Raw genomic sequence first — 14,778 nt, 5'->3', positions numbered from 1 at the left:
AGAGCAGAGAGCCCAGAAATACACCCACATATATAGAGTCAACTGATATTTGACAAAGAAGTAAAGGCAATACAATGGAAAAAAGAAAGTCTTTTCAAAAAATGGTGCTGAAAGCACTGGACATCCACACGCAAAAAAAAAAAAAAAAAGACTCTTAGACACAGACCTCATACCCTTTACAAAAATTAACTCAAAATGGATCACAGACCTAAATGTAAAATGCAGAATTATAAAATTCCTGTTATGAAGGTAACCTAACAGGAAATCTAGATGACCTTGACTATGTCAATGACTTTTTAGATAAAACACCAAAGACACAATCCATGAAAAATATACTTGAGAAACTAGATTTGTTAAAATTAAAAAGTTCTGTTCTACAAAAGACATTGTCAAGAGAATGACAAGATAAGCCAAAAAAATAGGAGAAAATATTTGCAAAACACATATCTGATAAAGGACTGTTATCCAAACTATACAAAGAACTCTTGCAACTCAACAATAAAAAAAAAATAAACAACCTAATTAAAACACAGGCAGAGACCTGAACAGACACTTCAAGGAAGGTATACAGATGGCAAACAATACCTCATTAGAGAACTGCAAATTAAAACAGCAATGAGATACCACTTTACACCTATTAGATTGCCCGAAATCCAGAACACTGACAACACCAAATGCTGATGATATAGATCAACAAGACCTCTCATTCATTGCTGATAGGAATGCAAAGTGCTATAGCCAAGTTAGGAAGAGAGTTCGGCAGTTTCTTACAAAACTAAACATACTCTTACCATATGTCCTAGCAATTGTGCATCTTGTATTTACTCAAAGGAGTTGAAATTTTATGTCCACACAAAAACCTGCACATGGATGCAGCTTTATTCATAACTGCCAAAACTTGCAAGCAACCAAAGTTCAGTATAAGTGAATGGATAAATAAACTGTGGTACATCCAGACAAGGAAATATTATTTAGCACTAAAGAGAAACGAGCCAGCAAGCCATGAAGAGACATGGAGGAACCTTAAATGCATATTACTAAGTGAAAGAAGCCCATCTGAAATGGCTATATACTGTTTGATTCCAACTATATAACATTCTGGAAAAGGCAAAACTATGGAGACAAAGATCAGTGGTTGCCAGGGGATGGCGAGGGGGAGGGATGAATAGGCAGAACACAGAGGATTTTTAGGGCAGTGAAACTATTCTGTATGATACTATAATGGTAGATACATGCCATTCTACATTTGTCAAAACCCATAAAGTGTACATACCAAGAGCGAACCTTAATGTAAACTATGGACTCTGGTTGATAATTATGTGTCATGGTAGATTCATCAACGTAACAAATGTACCACTCAGTTGCAGGATGTTGACAGTGGGAGAGGTATGCATGTGGGGGGGGGGTATAAGAACCCTCTGTACTTTCTGCTCAATTTTGCTGTGAACCTAAACTGCTCTAAAAACTAAAGATTATTTTTAAAAATCTTTTTAGTCACTATATCCAGGAAACATTTTTTTTAAAAAATCAGTTCTCAAAGAATAATGGGAAGTTTTAAAAAAAGGACACAAGAACTTTTGCTGTGAACGTAAAACTGCTCTAAAAAATTAAAATAAAATCTGAAATATGTTCACACCTAAAATTTTTAATTAAAAAAAGACATAGAGGGCTTCGCTGGTGGCACAGTGGTTGAGAGTCCGCCTGCCAATGCAGGGGAAACGGGTTCATGCCCTGGTCCGGGAGGATCCCACATGCCACAGAGCGGCTGGGCCCGTGAGCCATGGCCGCTGAGCCTGCACGTCCGGAGCCTGTGCTCCGCAACGGGAGAGGCCACAACAGTGAGAGGCCGGCGTACCGCGCAAAAAAAAAAAAAAAAAAGAGAGAGAGATAGAAATTAGCATGAAGGGCTCACACTGGCCAAATCTGGATCAACTCAAGCATCCACATAAATAACAACAGTAAAGGATTTTTAAAGCACTGACTAAGACAAATATACAAAACTCTACACACAAACTAACAGATAAATAATGGAGGAGAAAGTTCTTCCTTACAACAGAAATCAAACTAATAAATGCAAAATGAATAACTGGATTAGAAATTCACCATTAGGCAATCTCTACAACAGATTCAGAAAAGAATCATCACTGAATGTTAAAACTAGTGGGTGAAAATTTGAGAATTAACAGGATATTTAAATAGTCTCCAAGTATCTCCCAACAATAACTGGTATGTTACAAAACCTGGTAGACACCTTAACCAAGTAATCAAAGTTAACCACACCAGTAATGACATCATTTGCCTCTTGATATGTTGTACTAAGAACAAAACATCACCTCTGTGGCATTCTTGCTAAAAAGTACATACTCTGACTCTGATTATGCAAAAATATCAGAAATGCCAATATTAAGAGACCTTCTACGAAATTACTAGTCCTATATTCTTCAAAAACATCAATATCATGAAAAACAAGGACTTTTTTGTTCCAGTTAAAGGAACCTATAAAAAACATGGCAATAGACTGCAACTCATGATCTGAGATTTTCTTTTGTCTTTATAAAGAATATTAATGGAACAACTGACAAAATTTAAATAAGATTTATAGAATCTTATTCTTATAAGAATTAATCATGCAATGTTAATTTCCTGAGTTTGATAACTCTATTGTGGTTACATAAGAGAAAGACCTTGTTTTTAGGAAATACACACTGAAATATTTAGAGATTAAGGGGTATCAAGTCTGCAATTTACTTTCAAACAGTTCTGGGAGAAAAATACATTTGTACTTATATATGTCCACATCACACAATAAACCTTATAATTTACAAAATACTTTCACATACATCATTGTTATTCTGACAAAAACCAAGAAATAGGTACACAACAGTCCTTTTATATGAGAGTAAATGTGGCCTCCTATATCTAAAAATTTCTCAAGAATTGTCTGTTTTTTCTACCCCTACAACCAAGCCCTAGTTCATCATTTCTCTCAAATATTTTATTTATTATTCTAACTGGTCTTCCAACCTTCATACTCCATATCTCTGCCAGAGTAATCTGTCCAAAAAAAAAAAAAAAATCTGGTGTTGTTATTCAGCCACTTTAAAAATTTCAACACCCCAACACTAAGGTGAAAAATCCTAAACAGGACATAAAAGAACCTTCCAAACACAAACACACGTGTGTGTCAAGAATATCCTACAATATTTCCCTTCAGCGATTTACTGCCTTTCACCAAAGCATTATTAAGGGGAAATCTACTTTATTTTACTATGGGAAGATCAGTTCCATCTCTTGTTATTTTATATAGAGAAAAATGTACTGCACTTTTTAGATGTGAGTTCATGTCCCTCTCCACCTCTTACTAAGTCAGGGATATTGGCCAAACCGTTAAGATCCAAGCCTCTTCATCTGAAAAAATTATGGTAATGCCTTTCCTGTCCTTACACGAGGGCTAACACCAATAATGTCAAGATCCACATCCAATAATTATTATTATGAACAAATGTCAGCGTGAAATAACACCACCTTAAATTTTATATGAAGCTTCAGGTCACAGAAAACTTCTATTATTTCACTTCATCTTCGGAACCCTCAGGTAATTTCCTGTAAGGTACCCCAGAATCCTTCTGAAGTACAAATATCTTCATTTTAATGACAAGGAATCTGTGGCTTCAGGAAAGGTGAAATGACTTGTCCACACTTACAAAGCTTTAGGAAGTAAAGCCCAGATTCTGACTCCTGTTTTCTCTCACAAATGCACCACAGCCTTCCAGAGTTACAAAAACTTATTTCCCTAGAACGAAATGTGAATATTAGGTTACAAGATGGACTGACTGTATATAGTTACTGTCTCTATCTACAACAAGACATTGACGCTACCTCCAAAACAAATCCCAAAATCTGAATTTTTCTCCAGATTACCCTACCATACCCCTAGTCCAAGCCACCATCAACTCTCACGATTACTACATAACCTCCCCACTAATCTTGCTGCTTCTATTCTATCCACCATACTCGCATGGAAGCCAGGTGGATCCTTTAGAAACATAAACCAGGTCACAACACAAGGACTTAAAATCCTCTAATGGCTTCCCAACCCACTCAGAATAAAATTAAAATTCCCCAGCGGATTTTGTTCTGTTCCTTTTACAAGCAAGCTCATTTTCACCATAGGAGTTTTGTATTAGAAATCTCCTCTGCCTAGAATTCTCTTTCCCCATATTTTCACATGGTCAGCTCTTGTCATCAAAAGCTAGGTTTAAATAACACCTCAGAAAGATTTTCCCTCACCAGACTGATGTCATTCTCCATCACATTACCCTACTTTCATTATATTATCTGCAGAGCACCTATCACTACTTGGGTTTGGTTTGGGTTTTTTTGTTTTTTGTTTTTATTTTTGTTTTTCCTTGTTTGCTCTCTCTCTATACTAGGATGTAAATACAAGTAACAGAGACTTTGTCTTGTTTGTAGAGTTATCTGAACATCCAGTACAATTACTTTCTAAAATGCTTAACACTGAACAAGTCGTTACTAAATGTTTTAACTCTGTAGTCTTTGTAACAGTATTTCATGTAATCTACTTTTTTGAAAATCCTAAACAATCTCAGATCACACAGCAGGTGCCCAACAATTATTAACTTAATTTGAATGAATTTCTATAAAAACAAGGACTTCAGATTTTAAGCTTAATACAACAAATATCCTCAAACAAATCCCCCTACACACACACACACACAGAGAGAGAGAGAGAGAGAGAGAGAGAGAGAGAGACAGAGAACCCTTCCCTCTTCCCACCTGTAAAGATGATCCACACTGAAGAGGATCACTTCTCCTTTCTATTTCCCAGCTCCTTGACAATACCAGCTCAAGGGGAAAAAGAGGATCAGGGACTGGAGAAGGAATAAGGCATTCATATCCAGGTGCTATGAGCACCATTCCAACCTCATCCACATGCTTTAGCCATACTGTACCCTCTGCTGGTCCTTATATGTGGCATGTAATTTTCATATCTCCATGCCTTCACTTACAATTGCTTCTGCACACGATGTTCTCCCACTCCCACCTCCCATTCTTACCTGGTTCTATATATACCTAGAAACTTGTCACTCCTTCTTCAAAGACTAGCTCAAATGTTCCCACTTCTGTAAAACCCTTCTTGACCCAATCCTAGTCTTGTGCTAATTTAGTCACTTCTTTACCACTTCACAGTACTTAGTTTTGTGGAATAAGGTTTCTTTCTAATGATCAACTGAAAAATTCACTTTTACGTCTCTATAAACAGTGTTTGCTATAAAACAGTTGCTCACTAATCATTTAGACAATAAAAAGCAATTCAATATTCTCCTGGTATCAAAGGATAGTATTCCAAACAAAGATTAGTCTAAAGTTCTACAAATTCCTGTCGTTCCCCTGTTTAAAAACAAACTTTAACTTCATTAAATACCAAAAAATGAAGTTAATTACCCACCCCAACCAGAAAAGGATTTAAAAGTGGTTTGTTAAAAATTACAGAAATGATAGGCCTCACGGCGAGAACAACAACAAAAAACCATTACAGAAATGGTCTTGCCTTCAGAATTCCAATCACAAGCGTACTGCTGCAACTTAATGAGCAACACTCAGTAGAAATCCTTTTCTCCATCTGCAAAGTAAGGATAATTTCTTCATACATCCAGGGAATACTGTCTTGCAATAATCAATTGATGGCTGAGAATAATTATGTTACTAAAGCTAACTGAATTTCAGCAAATGATGCTGGGACAACTTGACAGCCCTCTGCAAAAGAATAAATTTGGATCCCTATCTCATACTATATACAAAACTTAACTCAAAATTATCAAAGACCTAAATGTAAGAGCTAAGAACTGTAAAATTCTTAGAAGAAATGCAAATCTTCTTGACCTTGGATTACACAATGGCTTCTTAGAGATGACACCAAAAGCACAAGTGACAAAAGAAAACAGATAAATTGGACATCAAAATTAAAATCTTTTGCATTTCAAAGTACACCATCAATAAAGAGATAACCTACAGAACAGGAGAAAGTATTTGCAAGTCATCTGACTTGTGTCCAGAATATATAAAAAACTCTCACAACTCAACAATAAAAAGACAAATAACCCAACTGAAAAATGGGCAAAGGATTGGAGTAGACATTCTCTAAAGATACACAAACGACCAGTAAGCACATGAAAAGATACTCGATACCACCAGCCATTAGGGAATGCAAATAAAAACTAGGAGATTCCACTTCACTAAGACAGCTATAATAAAAAAGACAGACAATAACAAGTGTTGATGAGGATGTAGAGAAATGGAACCCTCATACATTGCTGGTATAAATGCAAAAATGGTACAACCACTTTAGAAAACAGTCACAAAGTTCCTCAAAGGTTAAACACAGAGTTACCATATGAACCGGCAATTCCATCCTAGGTATCAATATATACCCCCCCAAAAAATGAAAACTTATGTCCACACACAAGTTTGTACACAAATGTTCACAGTAGCATATTTCATAAAAAGCCAAAAAGTGGAAACTACTCAAATGCCCATCAATCAATGAACAGATAAATATAAACAAAATGTGGTATGTACCCATACATGGAATATTATTCAGCCATAAAAAAGAATGAAGTACTGATACATGCTACAAGATGGATAAACCTTGAAAACGATAAGTGAAGTGAACAAAGCCAGATACCAAGGGTCATATAAAGAAAGTTCCAAAAAGCAAAACTTGAATTTTCACGCACTGACAACTATTTACATAGCATTTATATTGTATTAGGTATTATAAGTAATATAGATATGATTTAAAGTATACAAGAGGTTGTGTGTAGGTTATATGCAAATATTTTGCCATTTTATATGAGGGAATTGGGTATCCCTAGATTTGGGGATCCAAGAGGGATCCTGGGACCAATCCCCCACAGATACCAAAGGACGACTATATTGTTTGATTCCATTTATATGAAATGTACAGAACAGGTAAATCCATAAAGACAGAAGTAGATTACTTGTTGCCAGGAACTGGGGCAAAGAGGGAATGACTGCTAATGGGTACAGGGTCTATTTTGGGGGTGATGAACATGTTCTGAATAGTGGTGATGGTTACATAACTTTGTAAATACACTAAAAACCAATGAATTCCATACTTTAAAAGTGTGAATTTTTTGTTTTATGAACTAAACCTCAATTAAGCTGTTATTGTTAAAAAAACTTTAAAAGACGGAGATATATGCAACTGATTTCCAACAATGCCTCATCCACTCGAATATTTTTTATTTATGTAAATTCAATCCACATAAAAATCTGACTTGCCAAACTGTACAAAATAAAAAGCCAAAAGTGTGAGGGGCTTCCCTGGTGGCGCAGTGGTTGAGAGTCCGCCTGCCGATGCAGGGGACACGGGTTCGTACCCCGGTCCGGGAAGATCCCACATGCCGCAGAGCGGCTGGGGCTGGGCCCGTGAGCCATGGCCGCTGAGCCTGCGCGTCCGGAGCCTGTGCTCCGTAAGGGGAGAGGCCACAACAGTGAGAGGCCCACGTTCCGCAAAAAAAAAAAGAATAAAAAATAAAGGAAATTAGTTTTTTCATTACTAAAAAGTTCAATTCACTAGGCACCTGAAAAATAAATTTTATGTTCCTGACCAACCTCCACTTTAAAATTCAAACTAATGACTCTTTTCAAAAATTTAATCTTAACCAAAATACGACCCTCCCAGAGAGCAAAGAATGAATGCTTACTGATCCAGATTTCTCAAGTGGTGAAATTACTGATGTAATTCTGTGAAAGTCCCTTTTACAAATGCAAGGAGCCTAAGTAAAAATGCTTAGTATTTCTGGAAAGTTAACAGATTAATTTTAGCTTCAATTATGCTAAAAAGGTTTCTGAAGCTTAAAAAAAAGCTTTTATGTAAACTAGTTTCTAAAAACCAGTCAATTTCAGAGGAAAAAAAATATTTTGATGAACTGGAGGAAGAACACAAGTTTCCACAAAGATGCAGTGGATAAATCAAGATGATTTACTGCTAGGAGACTATGTATCCATAAAACATCAGGCCTCTCACTCACACATACAACACAAGAGGAACGTACACACCTGTTCTCCAACTACATCAGCAACCACCCATGTGCTACATAATTACACGTAATTATCCTTGGGATACAAAAATACTATGGATGGGCTTGTTTGTGTTTCTTCCAACAGTGTTGACAGGTAGCAGTGAATCACACATTCTCCTGAGTCTCATCTGCCTCATGATCAATGACACATGCTGCCAACATCTGAGGTTAAGGATGCAAACTGAGACTGCAGATTACTGTCTCCTGCCCATGATGCTTAATGTTACCTATGTACAAATATGGCATGACAACAGTGCCACTGGTGCCAAACTCAAACCAAAGTAACCGCCCCAAACTCAAATCTGAAGTAAACTACAGATCTGTAGTACATACACCATTATCAAAATGTTGAGCATCCTCTACAGAAAGAGAACCATGCTAATAATAGATATAAACATACTGGCCAAAAAAAACTTTTTAGAGACAGCCATGGTTTCAAATATTTTGTCTCATTAAGTCATCAAAGCCCGGGCTTCCCTGGTGGCGCAGTGGTTAAGAATCCGCCTGCCAATGCAGGGGACACGGGTTCGAGCCCTGGTCCGGGAAGATCCCACATGCCACGGAGCAACTAAGCCTGTGTGCCACAACTACTGAGCCTGCGCTCTAGAGCCCGCGAGCCGCAACTACTAAGCCCGCGTGCCACAACTACTGAAGCCCACACGCCTAGAGCCCGTGCTCCGCAACAAGAGAAGCCACCACAATGAGAAGCCCACGCACCGCAACAAAGAGTAGCCCCTGCTCGCCACAACTAGAAAGCCTGGGCGCAGCAACGAAGACCCAACGCAGACAAAAATAAATAAATTTTTTTTAAAAAAACCATCAAAGTCCAACTTTGAAATCAGCAACTCCAATACTCAGAGGAGTACAAACTTCATATTCTAGAACAACTCTATAACCAAAATACTTTGTCAACGTATTCATATTTTCAGTGCTTAATATATGGTCTCCACAGATACATGGTTTAGGATTCATACCCACTCCTCAAAGGTCTTAAAAATCTAACTGGGAAGCCGAATAAAGACATAAAAAACTGAAATCCAGGCTAGCATATGCTAAGAAAAAAAAAAAGAAGAAGAAGAAGAAAACAGTCCCACACAGGAGAGGTATGAATAGATCCCTTGGGGTTGAACTAGTCAAAAAGGCTTCTCAAGAGACTGGGCCCAGAGTAAAGGGAGTATCCGTGAATACAAGCAGAAAAGAGTTTCAAACAGAAAGAAAGGCACAAAGAAAGGCCAAGAGGAGGGACTTCACAGGAACAACAAACAAGTTAGTTTGGCTGGAACTAAAGACTCACAAAGGGAAGAAATGAGTTAAGACTGAAGAATGGATCAGGGCCAGATTACAGAGAAACCTGAAAACCACACCAAGGAGCTTAAACCTTACTTTGCATGTAACAAGGAGAGTTCCGGAACTTTTTATGTTGTGATGTGAGAAGGTGAGTGTTAAAATGTGCAAGATATTATTTACCCAAGGCATTAGCGGAGCACAAATAGTCCAGGTGAAACACATCACTGGGAGAAAACGTATTCAAAGCCCAGGTGCAAAAGCTTATTATTGGGGAAGGAGGGAAGTGAGCAGCAATGCTCAAATAATAACGCTGAACCAAGTTAAATAAAAAGCTACAGTGGTCTACTTTTGCAGCTCCCATTTATTTAAAGCCTCCATGTACTATAAAAGCGGTATAAGTATAAAGCACATTGAAGAGCTCTCACTATATCAGTTACACACAGGAGGCAATTTACCTCAAATATCCTACATCTGGATCATGAGTTCCAAAACTATGCTAATCCTCTGACTTTAAATGCAATATGCCAAACCCTTATCAGCACACAGAGCTGGATCAAGGCCATAATCTACCATGAATGAGTTCATCATACTAACCCAAGCACATTTCAAGAGTAAATAAATGGGTGTCTCAATGTTCTGAAGCATTAACAAAAGGTGTTGAAACATCAACAGAAATAAAAATCCCTCATGACATTCAAATAATATCCTCCCCAAAGATTAAAATGTGCCATTACTGTCCTCTCAGTCCCCAACAGCCTATAAAAACAATGTTATGAAACTTTAGTATAAGAAGGTGACTGCATATCATAAGATCCAGAAATCAAGGGGGAATCAGGATTCTAGATTTCTTTACAACTGCCTCATTTAATTAATAATATTAATAACCAGGAGGAGAGATCCAGCTTAATTTTTCACAAACCTAGTTTAATGACTTTCCTAAGACCCCTGGCACAAGCCAAGAGCAATATTCCTTATGGTTTCCCCTGGCTTATGGTTTGAACACTGAGTCATCCACGTTTGATCAAAACATGGGTACCCTTGAGGTCGCACAAGTGATAAAGAAGTCAACTAAAAAGAGACTTTAGAAAAAACACTCATTATATAACGTTTCCATGAGGTAAAGATTTCTCTTCAACTGTACATTAAATTTATTGACAACAACATAACAGATCATACGGTGAGCAAACAGACCAAAATATTGGATAGAGGGGACGGCGTTTAACCTCATAGCCTACGGAGTTATGGAATCAATTGACTGAAATACCAAATTCTCAGCCAGAGTTTCAAAACACCAGTGTTATCTCAAAGATAATGGGCCGGTTCAAACTTCCAGGCTGAACCTAAACTGCTGGTCCCTTGTGCTTAACGCAAGTATTCATTACAGTCCTTTTGTCTGTGAAACGACCCACACCAAACCACAGCGGAGAAAATAATAGAGAGTTGCACGGAACCATCGTTATCGCGAGCGAGAGAGCTAGACGATCTTGCCACGAGTTCCAGCTCCTCCTCCCCAGCCCACCCCCGTCGCCCCCCATCTTTCTAGGACAGAAAAGGCAACAACGGAAGGCCACCGCGGGAGGCGAAGAGGAAGCGGCCAAGGGACCGAAGTTTGGGGCCCAGTACCAACTTGTGGCGATGGACCCAAGTATTTAGGGCCTACCGCAGAGGGCGAGAGAAACCCCACTCCCCAGCCCGGAGGTGGCAGGAAAAGAAGTCGGGGGGAAGGGGGGTCATCTGGCGGAAGAGAGGTGGCAAGGCAGGCGGCGCGTCCAGCCGCGGCTGATCCATGGTCGGTAAACAAGCCGAGCGGACCCACCCTCCCACAGCCCCGGGCCTGTGCCCGCGTCGGGAAAGCCCAAGATGGAAGCGCGGAGGAGCCAGACCTTGCCGCCTCCCCTCTCCTCGCCTGCGACGCCTACCCGGGGGTCGCTGGCGGACGGCCCGGGAGACCCAGCGGCCTGGGCGCCATCAGGGAGCGAGGGGCCCGGGCAGGCCGCGGCGGAGCCGCGAGGGGCCTGCAGCGGGGCGCCCTCCCGGGGCCCGGTTACCTGGCGGCGGCGGTGGCTCTTCCTCCAGCTCCTGCTCCTCCTCCCCGTCCGACGCTCGGCGCCCGGCGGCCGCGGCGGCGGCAGCGACTCCCCGAGCAGCCCGCGGCGACGAGCCGAGCCCGGCCCCTCTCCGCCTCCCTCCGCGCCGCCGCCCGCCCCGCTGCTGCCGCCTCCGCCCTCTCCCCTCAGTCAGGACATGGTCACCGCGGGCCCGCGCGCGACTCCCGCTGCCGGAGGCGGGGGCAGAGGGGCGGAGAGCAGGCACGGAGGCGGGGGGACACAGGGGGGAAGGGGGGAGAGAGGGGGGGTGGCCTCGGGAGCAGCGGGCTCCTAATGGCGGCGGTGAGGGGCCCCGGAGCCAAAAAAACCCCACGGCAAGCAGCACAACGTCAAGGCCAGACCCCGCCGCTCGTCGCCGTGTCATTGGCCCCGAGGCCGCCAGCGGCGCAGCCAATGGTCGGCCGCCTCTTTCCGGGCGCAGAAGGCGGGCCGCGGAAGGGGGACGTCACGCCGGCGCCGGGCCCCGATTGTGAGGCGGCGGCGCGCGCCGGCCCCCGGGTCCCGCCCCCTGTGCGGCGGCCGGTTGGCTGGGGCTGCGGGACTTCGGCGACGTGCGGGGCACGCCGGGAGGCGACGGCGCGGCGTGCGCGGGGCACGGGGACGCAGCCGGGGCGGCCGGGAGGACGTTCTTGTGGCTGCCCAGCTCCTAGTGTATGGTCTAGGTTGCTCTTACAGCCGACTTTTAAGTCAACTCCCAAGTCTCACCAAGTGAACTACTTAGTGACAGATTCTGCATCACTTTTTCTTATACAGCTTCAAGCTCTTGATAAGACACCAGGGAAGATAAATGTTTAGGTTGAGACAATTGCATTTTCATATATCTTTTTTTTACAATGTCTTTTTTTATTCCTGTCTTCGAGGCAGCTATCCATTTATATTTGTGAATGTGTAAATTTATAATGTATTACCTAAGTACATGCATATATTCATGATGAAAAGCCATAGAGTTGTATGCCAATTATATCTCAATAAAATTAATTTTTAAAAAAGCCATGGATACTTTGCTTTTCGCTCTCTTTTACTACTTCCTAGCTCTAGTATTGGGTAAACCTAATTTTCTAATGGTTTGCTTTTACTGTAAATTGTAAATGTAAGGGAGAGATTAAATTATAGCCATGGGGGGGAAAAAAACTGCCGGGAGAATTACATGAGCCAAAGTTCCAAAGAGAATGTTATATGGTGATGTTTCATATATTTCTTTTTTTAATGTAAATATAGCCAAGTAGTCTAAATCATTTACCCAATTACTAAAACCCCATGAGTATGTCATATTTTTCAGGCTGGAGAGCTTTGCTTTTCTCAATGAGACTTTGCCTTGCATTTTTCATACTTCAAATTTTATTTCAAGAATTCGAATGACCGTAAAAACACAGAGAGTCTTTAAAAGTTGTAAACTTCTTAGCACTGTCAAAAAGCACTGAGGCGTCTGAAGTTTCGGACGCCTCAGCTTCAACAGAAAGAATGTATTATTCAGAGTTTAACTGGATTTTTAAAACTCGGATGGTGACTTCATTTAGTAAAACTATGCCTGGTATTCTCATAGCTTCACTATGGCCACTGAAGAGAAATACCTGATATAGCTTCCTCTCATCAACAACCTCTTTCCTAATCAGTGGTATATTTTACCCTTGCAGCCATTCCTGTGATGTCGAGAGTTTTAATAACCACCACCTTCCCGGAGCAACATTATTTGCTCAAGGACTCATCAACAGAGTTTAAACTGCAACAGTCATTTACCTACAAAACTTAACACACATTCTCAAACATATAATTAACACAATTGTAGATAAAATTAAACCACGTTATTATGTAAGAACAAATGGTTCCACCAACATTTCACTTTGAAAATATTTTAAGAGCCTCTGAGAACCTCCAGCTTGCCCTTCCTGAAGCTCACCAGCAAGTTACCAAGAACCACAGAATCAGGTGTTTTTGTTTAGTTTGAGTTGTAATTCATTTTGTTAAGGAAAAGATATTGTTTAAGTAAGCTTGTTAACTCTTCATGAAGTTTAGCAAACTGAAAATCCATGTGTCAAGGAATAACAAGCACACAGAGATGAGTAAGACACATTCTGTGTTTGTGGGAACTACAGCATAGGAAAGCAGACGAGACAAAAATAACCATAATGACAATAGGAGGTGGAATGTGCTGAGTAAATTCAAACGAAAACCATCTTGTAATTGAGAGGAAGAGCAAATCCAAAAGTGACTCTATGGTAAAGCTGAAAAGGCACTTGTTACCAAGCCAGTGGTTCTCAGCCCTGGCTACACATGAGGAGCTTTTCAAAATATACCTATCTGGGCCCTACCCAGACCTACTGAAACCATCCCCAGGAGGAGAGTTTGCATTGGCTAGGTTTTAAACACACTCCCCAGGTGATTGTAATGTGCAGCCAGATATTGACATTGTCCCAGGCCCGCAGTTTGCAGATGTGTGAACTAATGCCTAGAGATTTTAAGTGACTTACCAACAGTTTGCAGGTGTGGAAACTAATGCCTTAGAGATTTTAAGTGACTTACCAAAAGCCAGACCATCTAGGTCTAAAATTAGAACACAAAGCTCTTGATTCCCCAGTCAAATCTCCTTCCCAATGCACCACATTTGAGTAAAAAGGATGTCAGCAAATGCAGCAGACAGCACTGTCACAAAGAAGGATCTAATTCGTGCTGTTTGGCACAGAGAATAAATTATTCTCCTTACATATATTTCTGAGAAATATTTCATTTGGGAAAAAAGTATCCACTGTTGCAAAAAAAATGTTCTTTTTCTTACAACCCTTTTACTAAAGTGTAGGGACATTATAGTTTTGTTGACAACTAGTTTGTTTGGAGTTTTATTTCAGGTGTTTTTCAAACTACCTAGAGAAGATAAAATCCCATTTTACTTTTCCTGCCTTGCTGTGAAGGTCTTGAACGCCAAACTGTGGCTCTGTACTTAATTCCTTCACTAGTAGAAAGCCATGGAACGGTTCTGAGCAGGCAAGAGCCAGTACTTATACCTTAACCTGGAATACCTGTGGGACAAACCAGGGTAGAACTAGAATCAGGGAAAGAGAAACCAATTAAGAGTCAAGAACCCAAAACCAAAGTAGCTGTGGGAATGGAAAGGAGGGGTCAGAAGTGAAATAGGGTGACCATAGAACTTCAGGGTTTTCCGGTGTCTGAATCTGGGGCAGATGAAAGAATTGAAAGTCAGAATCAAAGCACAGGAAAGGAACTAAATAAGAGGCGAAGTTGACCGCTGGACGAGGTAT

General features: G+C 40.7%; 1 protein-coding gene across 2 annotated transcripts in view; it reads right to left on the bottom strand.

Annotated features, from left to right (window-relative positions):
* The window catches only part of ZRANB1 (zinc finger RANBP2-type containing 1), a 68,972-nt gene extending 57,285 nt beyond the window's left edge, over positions 1-11,687 (bottom strand). For both annotated transcript variants that reach the window (XM_060126793.1, XM_060126795.1), the window contains exon 1: positions 11,465-11,687. The gene's annotated coding sequence lies outside the window, so the exon portion shown is untranslated. The remainder of the gene's footprint in view (positions 1-11,464) is intronic.
* Between the last annotated feature and the right edge of the window lie 3,091 nt (positions 11,688-14,778).

This window comes from Lagenorhynchus albirostris, chromosome 16, assembly GCF_949774975.1.
Source record: "Lagenorhynchus albirostris chromosome 16, mLagAlb1.1, whole genome shotgun sequence".
Classification (NCBI taxonomy): Eukaryota; Metazoa; Chordata; class Mammalia; order Artiodactyla; family Delphinidae; genus Lagenorhynchus; species Lagenorhynchus albirostris.
This window is presented reverse-complemented; position numbering and strand designations above follow the sequence as displayed.